Genomic DNA, 17,899 nt, shown 5'->3' on the forward strand with positions numbered 1-17,899 from the left:
ACCACAGAACTAGAAATGACGAATGTGAAAATGCTTCGCTTTAAACCAAATGTGTGAGCAGAGACAGTATAGAGCCCTGCAGTAATTGACATGTTTTTGCAACATGTCACACTCACCCTGACTATATTTACATCAAACCTTTGAATAATCAGTTAATATCTCATGGTAGCGGCGATTTCTAATACTGCAAACTGCCACAGTGAGCATTTCACTAAGAATGCCCAAATTTTATTCTGCTCTTGGGTAGCAACGCTTCTCCTCCCATGTGAAACGACTGTCACAACTTCTGAGGGAAATCCAGACTCTGTTGAACAGCAAAGCCAAAGCTGGGTTTAGTAATTGTGCATGTTTTTGCCTCTCTGCTCAAAGAGCATGGTAAACATGAGTGTGATCTGTGCAGTCTACTGATGTCAGCTTACAGGATTACTGTCTTTTAAATAGATTAAGTAAATAAAAATCAAATGATTACTACTTCTAGCTGCTCCACGAAACTGGGAAATATTTCTGCTTGGGCTGTTTGTTGCTTTTTTGATCATTTTGATCACCGTGGTCCTTGGTGGGTGGATCAAACCAGCTGAGTCACACTTAAAGTTAGTGGTGAATATGACTTTCACTTGGTTATAAAATTCTACACATTTCCAGTTAGATATTTAGATACAGCACTAGCAGAACCGATGGTTGTTATAGATTTACAGTTTCAGTAGTAGCCAATCTCATATGAGGTAAGAGCTACTCCTCTAGACGCTGGTGAGCGTGAATGAACACGAAATCAGTCACTATCACTGATCCCTGTCCTCCTATCTGCTGCTGATAGGGACTCTGCGGACAGCTACGGGGTCCTGTCTCAGTGGCTGTTTCAGTGTCCACCAGAACCTGGGGCACATTTTTTGGACGCTACCCAAGCGAGCGCCGATGTTGTCCGGTCGAGTCAAGGAGTGACTTTACCTTTGACTGCTCCCTCTCTGCTGCAGACAGGGACACTTGGCTGAGCTCTGTCCTCGCTGAGACTCAGAGAGAAAAAGCTGTTTAGGCTTATTTAGTTATATGCCAATCTTAGTGTTGTGTTGAAGAATTAATTTCGAGTGATTTCAGAAGACAAATATGTATATTTTCATGCTCTAGTTAACTTTTAACAACTAAATTTGCACAGGTAGGTAATTTCTTTATTGTCCCAGACACAGAATCTTTGTGTACCGTTAATTTCTAGCCCAACTTGCGACAGGTCGACGCAGGTTTTGTGAATCAGTGTATTTTGTAATTGTGGCATTGGCAATAGAACAAGTTGTCATAGTAAATGTATTGATGCAAGAGAAGTAAGTCGGGCTCCTATTACAGTTACAAACATTGCAAGTGATGGACACAGTTTGTGTAAGTAGCACAACATGGAGATACACTGTGGCAGAGTGAATCCCTTTTGTGATGTAACTTGATGTAGTATAAAAAAAGGTTTTAAGAGCTGTGCTCAAAATGTCCAGTTTTCCCTCTGAATGTCTGTCATTATGACTTGTAAAATTTACGATACATTTGCATTTTAAATATTTAATTGTTAGTTAAATCTTTCCAAGTAGTGCTAGCTACACAATTTTAACTTGCAGGTCGCTCTGGAAATTATTTAACATTTTGAATTTCAAGCCTGGAGAGGAATCTGTTTTGAAATGGTGCCTGTTGTCACACTGAAATGGGAAATCAAACACAAGGAAAACCTGTAAGAGAGATAGTACCATATACTAGGTTGTATTGTGATTGACTGGGGGTTAACGTGCAGCCAGAGGCATGTTTAAGATAAACCTTTTCATTTCACCTTTTCAACCTTTTTCAACCTTTTTTCATTTCATTCAGGCATCAAAGCTTATTCAATAGACCTGTCAGCATTAGTAGTACTTGTAACATTAATAAGAACAGCAGCACTTCCTGAAATGTTTGTATCAGTACTAGTAGTACTAGTCCATAATTCTCTGTCCAGCATCAGCAAACCCAAAGTTATTGCAGCTGGAGAATCTGAGCTGTTTATACCTAAAGAGTTCACATGCAGGTTAACTTGTATATCAGAGATCTGCTTATGTGAAATTAGCTTCCTGCAGCACAGCTCCTTCCACCACCCAGAGAGAGCAGCTTGTTTATGTCTCCTCCACTCAGGTACAGTATAAACTCTGTTGAAGTTTTCTAGGTTCAACATATTCTATTTTCTGGCATCCAGAAATAGATATAAAATCCAGCCAGATATAAAATTGGTCAGTTTCTCGTTGCTGTTTTAATCACATCTTGGTCTTTTAAGGCTTAAAGCCTGCAGGATGCAACCTCTGCAAACTAAAGGTCATGGACAATGTCCTAAATCAACATTTCAGGCAGTCTTAGGTAGGACACAATGTTTAATCAGTAGGGATTAAACTGAAACACATTTGGATTCACCTTCGTGGTGATGTCTTCTCCTTCCAGTACAACGCTGACTCCGCCAGCTGAAGATCTACAGCATTAGCTGCTGTTTGCATCCTGCACAAACCACTTCCCTTTATCCTAAAAAATAAACCCTTTCCCATGCAAAATACAGATCCCACACACAAACATCAAGGTACAGTTAGCTGCATGCATTGACACCCAAACATGGACACACACACATACTGTATGTAGTGTGTACAAAGATAGTGTTATTGATGTGATGGGTCACATTGCAATTTAGAAGCAATTAAAAGGAAATGAATGTGCTCAAATGAAATCTGTGTCTGGAGGGCATTCGCAGTGTATGGTAGAGACAAAATATATGTGTGTTTGCGTGTATGTGTGTGTGTTTCTGTGCTAGGCACAGCAATTCATGTAGCTTTGAGCCAGAATAAAACATAACTCAAAGAAAAGTTCTGTTCTGGACTTATAAAGCACTTTTCTACCTATTGGCTCTCAAAGCACTTTACACTGCTTCTTATTCACCCATTCACACTCACACTCACACACACACTCATACACCGATGGGGGAGCTGCTATGCAGCTGGCCAACACTCACCGGGAGCAACTAAGTTGGGGTTCAGTGTCTTGCTCAAGGACACTTCGACATATGACCAGAGGAGCCGGGGATTGAACCAACAACTGTGTGATTCCACCCCCTATGCCCAAGAGGTGCCTTTGAACATGACAGCTATTATAATATTTTGATATTTATGGCAATATGTAATTCTATTGCGTAGCACACGCTCATGTGTATCTAAATTATCAACAAAATACTCAATGGTCCGATTTATTTCCTCTCCTTTTATCCTATTAGACAAAGGTGGAACAGGCATGAAATTGAACGCCGTTGTGGCCCCAGAGTAACTGTCCGTCTCCGTCTGCCTTATCTTTCCGTGCACACAGGACTAAACATTGTGTGACAAATTCATTTCTAGCAAATTATGTTTTCAAGTGGAACAGTTTTGAACCTAAACTATCAATTAGGTGCTCAGCAGACATTCACTTTGCTTTTCTTTGAGTAGAATGATTTTCAGGTCAGTTCGTTGGTACCTATTTAGATTCTTATGAATAGTTAGAGTGATATTTCACTAGTCAAGTGTTATAATTGATTTTTTTCAGCTATACTTCATTCAACAATAATTAAATAGTTTGCGTAAATATGGACCTTTGTAATTAGAAGTGTTTTGTAAATGTACACATGTAATAGATTTAGTAAATACTACCATTTATTTTTTAATTTGACAACTGTTAAAGGTTATTTGGCTTTTTGTCTCCATCCAAAAAATGATTTGTAATAGACAGAACAACTATAACACCATACAAAAATTACACGTACTATATTTTAATATCTTGGTGTGATGAGTATACATTTTCATGTTATCATATTGCAGTTGTCTAACAGCGCAGCAAAAGGAGGGAAATGTTTTAATCACCCGTTTTTCCTAAAAAGACAATGGCTGCTGTTTCAAAGGAGGAACTTGGAGCAGTAACACTCATTTTCATCTCCATAACCTCACAAACCTAACCAAGTATTACTTCCTCACTGCTCTCCTTGGCGTTTTTTAATTAGTGAGGAATCCTTGTTATGTGAGCTCGATGGCACAATCCTCTCTTTTCTTAAAGTCACACTAATTAGGATTCTCTGAGAAGATGCATCCAACCAGAATCCTTAATAAGAGAGCCTGCTTATTCAAGTAACAGAGAACCTTATGTCTCCGTGACATTGCTCACCTTGAAAGTTTAAAATAGAAGCCAGTCAGTTTTTCAGAACCGACCTTTTGTCAGTTCCTTCTATTTGTGAAGTATCTATGTGATGGTGTGGTTAAAGGGGTTTTGGCTAACTTTAAAAGTGAGCCTTTTAGTTGCAGGGTTGCATGTCAGTGCTAGAAGATGCAATACAACTGGATCTGGTGGAAAAACTGCTACATGATCAGAGATTTCGCAGCTATCAACTGTTTAATTAACAGCAGTCGAGTCATAGAAAGATCATAACACAAAGGGGAATCTCTGCTAGCTGTTGTGCGAATGTAAACCGCTTGCACACGAAGCCCCCCCACACACACACACACACACACACACATATCGATTCTCTCTGGGCCTTCCAGCACTTTGAAAGCATAACTTTGAGGATGATTTGGAGACGCTCTTATCTGAATCCAGATAGCTCCATCTAAACAAGCACAGATGGCAAATTAAGGCAAATATGGCCCAAAATGAATCTAAGTGAATTTTGGCTTCTTTCACTGAATAGAGTCTGACAGAGAAAAAAAAATAAAAAATGCTGGCTGAGAGTTTGACATTCTAAATCATTATCATGCTCTCTCCATCTGTAGGAAATTGTGTTTTTACCATCACTCATACTGTATCAAAATAAAAATATTTTGAAAGACCATTCTAATGGGTAAAAAGGGGTCAGACACACTGATTGCCTGTGTGCACAAGCATTTAACATTCTCTGGGTTTTTGATGAAGGTTTGGTCGGTTTTAGACACCACCTCCCTTCAAACGAACGAAAAAAAATAAAAAATTCCTTGCTTATTACAATGGTGCCTATGATGATATGTCCAACCCCCATTATGATGCATTTTTAGTCATAGATTACAAAGCTTTCATGCTGAAGTTTCTTTTGTCCCTCTAGCTTTTATGCTGATGCTGTGACACCTACAGGACCATGTGGTTTAACAGTGTTTGTTTAAGACGTTACCTTAGCACTGAGGGGGAGACTGGAACATGTAAAAGGGAACACGTGTGTCAACAAATTCCGCATATTATATTTCGGACTACAGATAATTAAAGTATCTTACTCAGCACATGCACTGTCTGAATCTTTATGGCCTAACAAGCGAGAAAAGGCGTCTTCAGACGTTTCCAAAGGCACATTGTTCACATACGCGTTCACATCGGCAGGTTGTGTCCTTTCTCTTCTTTTGCATTTGCTACAAGGACATACAAATGGAAAGGCCATATCTTTGTGATTTCATTGTTCATCGTCCTCTTTCTTCTGTTTGCTGCCCACATGTGATCTTCACAACAGGGAAATGACAAACTGTAAAAATACAAACCCAGACGTGTATAATTTAGCCATTCTAATACTTATTGGTTGCTTACCTTGGAAAAAGGAAAACATATCTAAATCACCAGACTTTCCAAGTGTGCAATCAATAATGGTTCAATAACTCCTCATCTCCCCTGTGTACTAATGGCCAAAGCTGGCTTTACACAAACAAACAAGACTGTGTTAAGAGAGACACCTCTATAGTCTGAGCTTCCTTTTTCAATTATGTGGTATTACTTGTACAACAAAGAGATACCAGTACAAAGCTGATTCATTTTGCATTTGGTCAGGTTACAGGGCTTTGTGTTGTGTTTCTCTTTTATTCGGCTCCAGACACGTTTTTAAAAGAACTAATATGGACATCATAATTAGAGAGAATAATGCACCACTTAATTCAATTTGCTTTTTAAGATGGAATTCATAATAGGACGGTGAATGGAATTTTCTACCTGAATCATTTTCATAAATCTTTATAATGAAGTTCACTCCCCTGTTGGCTCTAAATGTCATACCTTGAACTCAGAAACATGGTGCCACTCTCTCAAACCAATTAATCTTTAGAATGAACTCTTTTCTTTTTTCAATAACAAGCTCTCTATTATACTCAGTTGTCTTTGTGACAGTTTCCCTGCCTTGTCTATGATATTGTCTTAATCTTACAAGATGATGTACAGTACCTCTGCCTGTATTTTATGCTGGATGTCTGTCTTCCCTACAGCATAAAATTAACCAGGGATTTGCAGCTATTGTTCTTATTACAGTTTTAATTCTCACTGTTTATGAAAATTTTCCTGTACTGCAAACCCAAAAAAACAAGTACTATACATCATTATTGGTGACTAATAGAGGGTGATGACTTTCATGGATTAACCTACTGTATTAATTTATTTTCCTTTTATTCACCCCCACCCCCCACAAAACAGGACAAATCACACAATGAAAAACATAACAGCATAACAACAGTGTGAGATACGTGTTACTGTGTACAGTGTATGTGTACTTGTGAAGGTGCATCGGGGTTGGAGAAGTGAGGAGGGGTAGTAAGGATGAGCAGAAAGGGCATAATCATAAGAGAAACAACAGTTGGGATGTGGATGGGGAAGTACAGGGTAAATGTACTAAGGATATAAATATGTACTAAACATATTTATTGTTTAATACTTATTGATGAGAAAACTGATGGTACATTCATAGTAATTAGCTAAAACAGAACAAAGAGAGGAAACAAAATACACACATATAAATATATATAGTAAAGTAATAAAATAATAATGTTCATAATAATATCAATAATAGTAATAATAAATGATAATGAAAAATAATATATAAAGGTAATAATAACCAATAGGCTGTTAATACCATTAGCAATAATAGAAAGGATAAAAAAACATGTCACAGTTAAATAACATGTTTTTTTTTTTTTTTCTGTGACATGTTTTTTTTTATCCTTTCTATTATTGCTAATGGTATTAACAGCCTATTGGTTATTATTACCTTTATATATTATTTTTCATTATCATTTTGTATTACTATTATTGATATTATTATGAACATTATTATTTTATTACTTTACTATATATATTTATATGTGTGTATTTTGTTTCCTCTCTTTGTTCTGTTTTAGCTAATTACTATGAATGTAAAAAAAAACATGTCACAGTTAAATAACATAACAGTGGGGCGGCTATAGCTCAGTTGGTAAAGGCAGTTGCTTACGGACCACAGGGTGAGTGGTTCGATCCCCAGCGCTGGCTATATGTCGAAGTGTCCCTGGGCAAGACACTGAACCCCTAACAGCTCATTCCCCCTCCCCAGTGATGCAGTGCCGGTCCAAGCCTGGTAGAAATTGGGGATGGTTGCGTCAGGAAGGGCATCCGGCATAAAAACTGTGCCAAATCAACATGCGGACAATGATCCGCTGTGGCGACCCTGAACTCACGGGATAAGCCGAAAGGAGAGTAGTAGTAGACAGTTAAATAATATAATGATGATATAATGATAGTGTTTAGAGAGCACACACAAAGGTGAAAAAAAGGGGGAAAGGGAAAGCTACTACTACCACTTAATATTAATAATGATAATAATAACTATAATCATTATCAATTACTACTGCTTATAATAATGATGGATATTAAAGTGAGTGATGGTATTTATTCAGAAAATAAATAAAAAAAATAGGATCATGACTTGTTTAATTTTTTGCTGTTTGTGGCGGGTGTGTGTGTGTGTGTGTGTGTGTGTGTGGAGATGTGTGTGGCTTCAGTCCCAGATATTTTGTTTAAGTTAAAATGTTCTAAGAATTGGGTTCCAAGCTAAGTTTGCTGTATTGTTTTTGTATGTAGCTGATGTTTTATCCATGGTTATGTATTCTGTGAAAAGATTTATCCAGTGACTGATGTGTAGTGAGGTTTTAGATTTCCTGTTTTAAAAAATGTATTTACTGTATTTAATGCATTCAGTACCTTTAAAAAAAATAAAATGGTAAAAATAGATGAAACGCATACTTGAGTAGATCTACATCAATTTTTTCACAATTTTTACACAATTTTTACTGCAATTTTTACCCGCGTTCAGTGTTAATGGCTTCAACTTCAACACTATATACACTAGTACATGGTTTTAATTTGAAAAAACTCACTAAGTCAAACAGAGTAATGCAGTATGATGAGCATAGTATCAGGAAACTAGAGCCAGACAGGTGCTGCTTTCCATTGCTCTGATGCCATTTGAAGATGTTTGCTTCACATCTAATGAAACACTCTGGTCTATTATCAGTAAGTTACAATGGTGACAATAACGTAACTATTTTAACGCAACACAGCTTTCAACTACATGCAGTTGCAATGAGGCCAGCAAAAGATGACCATGTTGGACATACTTACATGTGAAAGTCCTTCCACGAATTTCTAATGTCACAACGATTTGGACAATTCCTAACAGGCATTGAAATACTGGAGGAACTGATATCGTGGGCCTACAGATTAACCAAGGAAGTGACACTGTTCTTCAGAAGCTCAGCTCACTAAACAGATGATTGTTTTGTAGAATCCCATTAACAACATTAACATAAAGGAAAAGCCCTTTTGCAACACACTCCGGTTTATCTGAGAAAACTTTGGCCTCACGTGTTGGCACTTGACATAATGCCCAATCTTGCATGTACGGCAAATATTGCGTACATACCGTGGTCCACAACTTCATGGTTATCATGTTTATATCTGAATGAAGATATGAGGCACGTTAATGAAAACGTGCCACACTATTGTTATCCCAAGTCTGAAAAACTAACACAGTTAGTTCACCTGAATGATTCTGTTGCTCCTGTACACCGCATACACATCAAACTGTTTGTTTTCAGTAGTGTTGTGTTCAGGGACGGAGTCAGCCCAAACTCACCTCAGACAGGAAAAGAAGAAGTAGAGTCAGAAGTTGCTGTGGGAGGGTCATGGGGAGTATTTCATAATGTGGATTTCAGGAAACTAAATCCCACTCGCTGGCTCTATTTCCAGACTGCCCTCTGTTAATGGAACGATGGTTAAAACTCATCAGACATGGCTTCAGACATGAAGGAAATACAAGCAGGGCATGTTGCAGTGTTAGTGTACGTATGGAATTTAATGTAGGTTTCAGAAAAATTGGATGCTGTTGACCAGCTCAAGTTTTCAGTACATTAGTGAATATTTCTGTTGCCATCCCACGGAGTGTATGTTGCTTAAGTTTGAACCAGCTTGAATCAGTGCCCTCTGTTTAATCCCTCTGCTTTGTTGTTACACGTTTAACTGTTAGTGCCTCCTGGTCAATAGCTACAACACCCTCTTTACTCTTTTTGGCGTTACATTTCTTTTGCTGACCAAATCATGATGTGCTCTCATCTACAAATCTATGTTGATTTTTTACTTGTTAAAGAGGTTATTTAGGTATTTGACCTTTAGATTTTTCTGATTTACCACGAGAAGCAAAGGTGAGTGCTTAGTTCAAATTCTGGTTATTCTGTCTTGCAGTGCTGTGGTATGAGACTGGAATTCCAATTCTTGCAGATGATGAGAGCATTAAAGGGACAAGTCGGAGGGGGTCTCACCTTGAAGTACCACTTGCATTTTCTCATGATCCAATTTATTTTCAGGTAATTAAGTCGCAGGTTGAAATGTTTAAAGACGTATGGTAAGTGGGGGTTATGGCAGGAAGTCCTCTCTGAACTGCTTTTTTTTTTTTTTCTTGATAAAACAAATTAAATGCAATAAAAAGAAGCCAATGCAAGAAGAGCCTGCCATGCCCTTAGCTCAGCCACAATAAATGGCCTGGGCACCCACCACATTCGTCATATTGATTTTTCTTTAATGATATGCACAAGAAAGTAATTTCCTTGTCTTTGCACTGTCAGCGGTGACTAATCAGATTTTCCTGAGACAATGATTCCCATACCTCAAGGAAATGCTTGGCCACAGATACTGGTCATCCAAGTGACACAGACATCACCTAACAGCATGTACAGGTGCAATCTCTCTCTGCATGCAGGGCTGGAATACTGAGTGTGTACTAGCTACAGTGTGTCCTTGGGTTTTTAAAGCAGCCTGTGCAATCGGGACAAGCTGTTATCTAAACAGATATTGATACAACAAATGCACACGAGGCTGTTTTCTTTACAGCAAAATGCTTCTGTTTTAAAATTGAAGCTCAGGAAGACGCACTGTGTTCCCTCACTCTTTATATCCACCTCGTCTTCTAGCTCAATTAGCTGACTCTAGGTGTCTCTGCTAATCAGTTCCTGCCACAGCCACAGCAAACCAATCATCATATAGCTTTCAAAATTTGAATTCCCTCGCTGCTGTCAGCTGTTATTTCAGTGTTGGTTTGTCCAACTCTCCTCCCCCTTATTCTCCACCAGGTTTTCAGATCAGTCGTCCATGGGTCCTCATGACGCTCCATGATCCCTGCCAACCTCTGCTCAGCATCACTGAACCTCTGCTACGGTTGCATGTTCTTCCATCAGACCTTCATTTTTAATCCGGTCCATCATGTCGCTATCCCCTTTTCCTTTACAGTTCATCATATGAGAGTCTCATTTGCATCATTCTCTCTCTCTCCCACCACCACCACTAGTGTCTAGACCTGAGGGGATTACATCTGCACCCTTCATGGCCTGTCGTCCTGTTCAATAAAGGTGAATTTACAGTGAGGTTTAAACACCTTTTCCGTCATGCACACTTGGACACTAAACCAATAAACATTTAAGCTTTTCCAAATTGTTATTCTTGTTTTGTCTCCTAATTGAAATATATTAATCTCCAAACAGTTTTTTTATATGATTGAAAAATGGACGGCGGTTTCCCACCTCATGGAACGACTAAAGAAACAGCATATCTCAAGAAAGGCTAACGTCAGTTCATTGCTTCCCATTTGTTTGCACAATGACCCAACAGCAGGGAGGCTTGAGTGAGTTTATCGCATGGTTTTCATTGACCAACAAACACTGTAAAAGGCAAAACCTCCAATAGTTTGTGTATTGTTTGTGGGATTTCCATATCCTTGTCTCCAATATTTAACGCTGGTCAAGTGAAATTTGAATATCTAATCAATCACGCCATAATAAAGTTGAATGCTAATCGCCATCGGCTCATTACTATTTCACGAGGCGGCTCCATTTATGAAATGTCACTCAAAATAGTGTACCCACAAACCAATCGATGCCAGCCGTCTTTTCGTCTGAATGTTTCATTTGCTGTAAATACAGAAACAGAGAGTTATGGATTGGGGGCAGGCAGCTGGACGCCCACATGTGGTTTGTGTGCTGGGTGGGGGCACACTGAAAAGGCATTGATCAGTGGTGGAGCTCAGTATACAGTTTCCTGGTGGCCTAGTGTAAAGCTGAGTCTAGCGGGACCAAGACGTTTGGAGTCAACCCATGACCTTTGAGGTTGGTCTGAGACTATGCTATTGATAGAAGAGCAGATACAGTTACTTCACCACTGGAAGTAGTCATTTTTTTAAACCCTATGTATGACACAGGCTGTGAAATAGATGCTACCGCACTAAACCATCTCCATTAACATACTGTATAGGTCTTACGAACCAGACATATTTACACATAGTTTTAACTTTACAGCATAATCACAAGTTTGTAACTTCAGTTTGAATGACCTATATAGTCGTCCATAGGATTTGTTCCACATCCAGTGTCACAAATGTGACTCATTTAATACATTCTTCCAAACAGCAGAGAGAAGATAAATAAGTCATAATGAGTGATTTAGATATGCTGTTATGCAAACGGAGTTATAATGAATCATCCACTGCAGCCTGAAAAACAATGTATCTTCCTGTGTGCAAATTGCAAAATGCTTTGTATTAGGTTCACACAAAACAACAAGCAGAGACATTAAAAAGACAAGACGCAGTGTACGTACCAAACAGTCCTGTCATTCTGGTAATGACACTTTGGTGATTAACCTGCAATGAATTCAGCGACTAATGAAAGTGTTCATTACCATTTACTTTTTGCACAATTAAAATCTTCACTCAATAACCTGTAATAACAAACTAAATGTTATAAAAGATGCCACAATTCTTTGCTGTGGTTCTACTAAATGAGGTCAGGTGCATCCTGCTTTAATTTTCCACTGAGAGATTTGTCCTGGACCCTCCGATAAGAGTTTGGTTTGAGCATGGTTGAACAGGAAAAAGACAATTCTGCTTTACTTTTCTCTTGTTAAAACTACTAATGAATCCTCCTGATGAATATGTAAAGATCTGTTACTAATGCCACCTATGGAACGATATGATACATCTACACAAACTCTACACACACCTGTACACTTTGTTGTTCATTGTGAGAAGCTTCAGGAAATACAGGCATTCGACAAAAAGCTTAACATATTGTAAACTCAACTGATAAATGGATTGAAATGCTCTATAAAACATTTTAGAGAACAACTTATTTGCTTAATGACACATCCAGAAGAATTCTTTGATGTCAGTTTTGCAAGAATTCCCTTTTTGTTCCTTGAGTAAACGAGAAGTAAACTGCAAAACAGCCTTATCTGCCGTTTCACAAACCTGTCACAACTCTCAAATGAGGCCATTGTGTTAATTGGAGAAAAGCTTTTTGCATGTTGCTTTACTTCAAACACACAAAAATTGCAAATGGAGAATTAGTTTAATTCAGAACATGCATAGATTCTGTGACAGAGCCATTAAACAAAAGCAATAGAAATGTATCAAATGGTATAGTACTTACCTTTCTATACCTTTATAGTAACCTGTGATGTGTCTATTGGAAAAAGTGGCATTGCGTCGTGTTTTATAAAACTGGAGACTTCTGTCTGTCAGTGCTGTCACACTTCAGTCCAGGCTTGATCTCTTTGCAGAGCACAGAAAGGGAGGCGGTAGCACAGTGTGCTCACCAAACAGGCTGTGTCATGTGTCTCTAAACTTACCACCCACGTTTGCACGCTGGCTAGCACTCTTCCTTGCCTTTGTAGCCTTGGCTTTGGTGAGTTTTCCTGAAATACACACATTCACCACTGCCAAGGGCATAAACAATTATCAATCAGCTCTAATCCACTGTTCTGCATAAATAAGAGTTCCCCATGCAGTTTGCAGAGCGGTGCTGTCACTTTTTTATGACTAATCAAATTTGACTTGGCAGACAGAGCCCAACACGATGCATGACAAGTAACTGGCATCGGGGCCACAAATCCATTGTAACGCTTACACAAATAGTCTCGGTTTGCTCCGTATGCAGAAGTGTACGTGTAAGTGATGCGTGTGCCGGTTAGAATAATGATCTTGTCAGTGCGAGACGGCCTCTGAAACATTTTTGACCATCACAGATGCTAAAGCTCAGATCACTTTAAGGGTAACATCTCATTAAGGCTTCCTGACTCACCTGCCTACTTGTTCAGTCGCAGCTTTAGATAAGAGATTGAAATTTTAGAATAAAACGTAGCTGTGTTCATAAATCACCAAATAGTTCATTGTGGTCATGTGCAGTCGTCACTCTGCTGGACATAGAATAATTGCAGTGCTGTTTCATTTCTGCTTTCTAATTTCAACCACACGCCAGTGGTAAACCTGTTAGTCTTGTTGCTGAGCCCATTCTCTGATGGTTATTGATGTGTAATATCTACATGGTCACCAGGTTTGGCAGTATGCTACACTCATCGGTGGGTCAGTAACTCAGATAGTGGCCACATTTGGATTTTAAGACCGATGGCAGGAGGCATTTGTGGACCCAGATGCACTTCATAGACAAAGGCATTATGTACAGCATGTGCCAATTTGAATATGCCACAAATAGAAACAGAAACACGCAGTTGTAGACACAGTGTATAATTGCCGCTTTATACCCATCCTTCGGGCTTTTTTCCAGACAGACAGTATGAAACAGCCATCGGCAACTGTTTATCTGCATAACTCTGGGGGTCTACAAATGAAAATGATTAGACTGTAAAGGCTGGTGTGAACACTGAGCACTGGAGGGCTTTTCTTTAGCATGCATATTGTTAGGTTTGTTTTTACTGAATAGGCTCATCAATAATGCAGGGTGACTTAACCAACAATTACAATGATGAAGACATCAAAATGCAAAACAGGGGGCTGGGAGCTCTCCTATCCGCTAAGAGTTGTCTGCAAAGGGAAGACTACATTCCGCACAGACTTTTAATTAGTGGGCTTTGTATCCCAGCCAGGAGCAGCAGATTGGCTGCTTGCTCTTTCTTGTCATCATAGTTGTAAAAACCAAGAAATGGAAACCCGACCATTTGAATTATGGGCAATTTAGTTTGATGGACAAATTGCTTCCAGGCAACTTTACAAGAAGGTAGATAAATCTGTGAACACTACACGCCGGCTAAAATAGATGATGTTAACATTTTGTGCTCCGCAGTCCACAAGTGATTTGTGGTATTTTCCATAGCAATATTCCCACAGGGAAGCCAGCGATGTTCTATGAGAAGGATTTAGTCATCTATCCATTCATTGCTGCTTTTCCTAGAGGGCTTGAGTTGATCCCAGCTGACAGTAGGCATTACGTGGGGTACACCCATCACAGACTGACACATACAGGGCAGACAACCAATCTCAGTCACACACACACCTACCGGCAATTTAGAGACACCAATTGCACAACTGCCTGCCTTTGGGAGGAAACCTGAGTACTTCTTGTTGTATTATGTGTTGTACTAGGCTTTATCTAATGTTTAGGTTTTAGAAATACCTGGGTGACGTATTGTTTTGTCATGCCGCAGTGTACAGTCTGTTCTGTCCCTAAATCCTAAATGACTCTCACGGAGAACTTTTACAATGTTTCGAGTCCTTTGGCGTTATGTCCAAATGAACCTGCAGCCGAATTGAATAATGGGCCACAACGTAACTTTTGGCTTTTGTTAAGGCGATGGATCTTTACAAAAATATAAGAATGTAATGATCTAATATTGAGCAGGCCATTGTCTGTTAAAAAGATTTAAAAATGAAAACAATTATAAAGACCAACAAGTAAACAAAAGTATGCATTAGGTTATGTGGAATAATACATTTCAAATCAAAACTAGTTCAAAGGTCAGATTAGTTAGCTACTCATCTCTCTGTACTTCTATGTTTGTTGCAGTATCCAAAAAGTGCTTTATAGGTGAATGACAGGAAGATGAGCCACGTCGATATTTATCTTCTGAGCAGAGTCAATGTGCACAATAGTCACATTGTCGACTATGCCATGTTTTTGCTGCCTAATACAGGAAAACTCGCACGGTTCTCAATTTCCATGACTAATCTACGAGAGAAGTCAGTCTGCGGTTTTACTTTCACCTTCACAAATTGCACAAGCACTTGTGTTTGGCCAAAGTTGGGCCTACTGTGGAGAGACTTGCTACTGGTGCATTTTACTTAAGTTTGCATAGCTATTTGTACCTGTTAGTGTTAGTAATTGTTTTGCATTTTGATTTTATCCTTTAAATGTCTCTCCAGGATTTTTCTTTTAACTGTTAGTGCCAGTGGAATATAAATAAGTTTGTTTAAATTTTTGTTTTTTACTATAAAATTCTAAATATTATATAGTTTTACAGTAATTTAGCAAGAAAAGTTTGAATGACTGATTTAAATGGAAACACGGTCGCGCTGGCTCACAGCTAGATGTCATGTTAACAGTGTACTTCCTGGTTTTGGACTTTTATTTTGTGTCCCCTTCTCCTTACTTCCTGTCCCTGGTTCTTTTTTGCCCAGCTTAACCCTCGTTGTCCCTCATTGTTTGCACCTGTTCCCTTCTCTATTTAAGTTCAGTCTTCTCCTCACTCCCCTGCCAGATCCCCGTCGTTGTGGTCTTTACCCCTCATCAACCCCACAGTAGACTCTGGGCTCCAGGTAAAAGCTGAATGTGTGTTTCATGGACTCTTGCATTTGGGACTCTTGTTTCCCTTGGACTTTTGTATTTTGGACCCTGTGCACCTTTCGCCTTCGGTCTGAGTTTTGGTGATGTTCCTTTTTGCAGTTTTGTTTTTCCGTGTCTCGTTAATTTAGTTTATCTGTTAGTTTCCTTGACTTCCCCGTGTGTTTACCTGTTAGTAGTGTTTTTTATGTTTATCTGAGCCTTATTATTTCCTAAACCTTTGTTATCCTAAGTTAGGTAAATCATGTTGCCATCTTATTTTCTATTAAGTTAATCCCCCTCATGTTCTGGTCCCTTTGGTTAGTCTGTCTGTTCTGAATCCGGTTCCTAGTATCCTCCTGTTAGGAGCGACTTCTGTTCACTATTTACATTTGTCAATAAAGGCCCCTTGTTGTTTGCAATCCCTCTCAGTCTCTTCACTTGGGTCCTCCCTTAACCAGAACCTTGACACTAGAATGTCATGAGTTCATGTCCCCAGTGGGCTGTTGCCTCTGGTTACTCCCGTTTCCTTCCACAGTCCAAAGACATGAATGTTGGTTTATTTGGTGACCCTTAATTGCCCATAGGTGTAAATGATTGTCTGTCTGTGTACATGTCTCTGTGTTGGCCCTGAGATAGACAGGAGACATATCTAGGGTGGACCCCACCTCTCACCCAATGAAAGCTTGGATAGGCTCCAGCCCCCCCACAACCATACACAGGATAAGCAGTTGCAGATAATGGAAGGATGGGTGAATATTTTGGGAGCGTAATGATGCAGATTTTTTAATCCCTATTTGATACTAACATATGTCAGTGAAAGGTGCATGCAGTGATGGAAAATTAAAAAAACTTGCAAATGCAATACAAATATATTTTAGAGGTCTGTTAACTAACACCTTACCAGTAACAAACACGTAAACAAAATGAATTTATTGAACGCCCGCCCTTTCCAACGATGAAATTCTTTGTTGGGTATAATGTATGTTTATTGCATTAATTATTCTTCCATAAGTTTGAGTTTGCTGTCCAACCTTACACATTTGCCCATGTTTAGAGAAGGTAAAGCTGAGCACTCGGTGTAAATCTGAGATAAGACTATTGACATTGATATTCCAGTGTTCCAGCAGCAAAAAGACGAGCACCAGATATTGCACCACCCATTAAATCAAAGATATTTCCCATCACCCCTTACCTAAACACATACTGCACAAGAGCATTAAAAAGTTACATAACAGACTCACTGTATCAATGTGTTGTGAGGTACAACCTGCCATAGTGCTCCTTCATACACTGGGGGTGTAACTGTCTTGTGCTGAAGGAGCTGATCAGAGCCTCCAGAGTCACCTCGTCATTGGAATAGAGTGGGCAGCCCAGGAGAGAGTCCCCTCTGTTGACCAGCTTGAGTCTCTTCCTGTCTCCGTCCGTGCCTCCACCTGCCCAGCACACAACGGCGTAGAAAACTGCAGAGGCCACCACAGTGTCGTAGAAAGTTTAGAGAAGGAATCAGGCCAAACCTGGTTCACTAAAACAATCTCTCCAGCTAATGGAGCATTCACCCACAAGTAACCTTGGTGTCATTTGAAGTGGAGTATCTTGTCTGACCTTTATGGGGACCTCACTCTCTTAAGGAATGTCCCTGTCAATACAGGTTTTCAACACTTACAGTATTTCAGCTTGTTTGGCCACGAAGCAAGACAACAGACTACAGAAAAACAAAGTTAGATTCGGATCTTTTGGAACCAATAGTTTTCCCAGTTACACTGAGGCTGTATCATTTTACATTTATTGTAACACATAAGAGAAACTTTTATTTGTAATCATTGTTCTGTGACTTATGATTTAAATTTATTCATATGTTTAACATGAAACTTTCAGTGTTGTAGAATATGTGATATGATATGGAGGAGAGGTTCTGACATGTTTTTTTTTAAATACCTGATACACTTATTCTATGTGATCTCAAGCTCTAATACCTTCTTTAATCAACACAGCTTGGCTGAAGCCATTCTGACGACATTTGTTTCACCTCGCCAGCGACGCTTGCC

This window comes from Channa argus, chromosome 19, assembly GCF_033026475.1.
Source record: "Channa argus isolate prfri chromosome 19, Channa argus male v1.0, whole genome shotgun sequence".
NCBI lineage: Eukaryota > Metazoa > Chordata > Actinopteri > Anabantiformes > Channidae > Channa > Channa argus.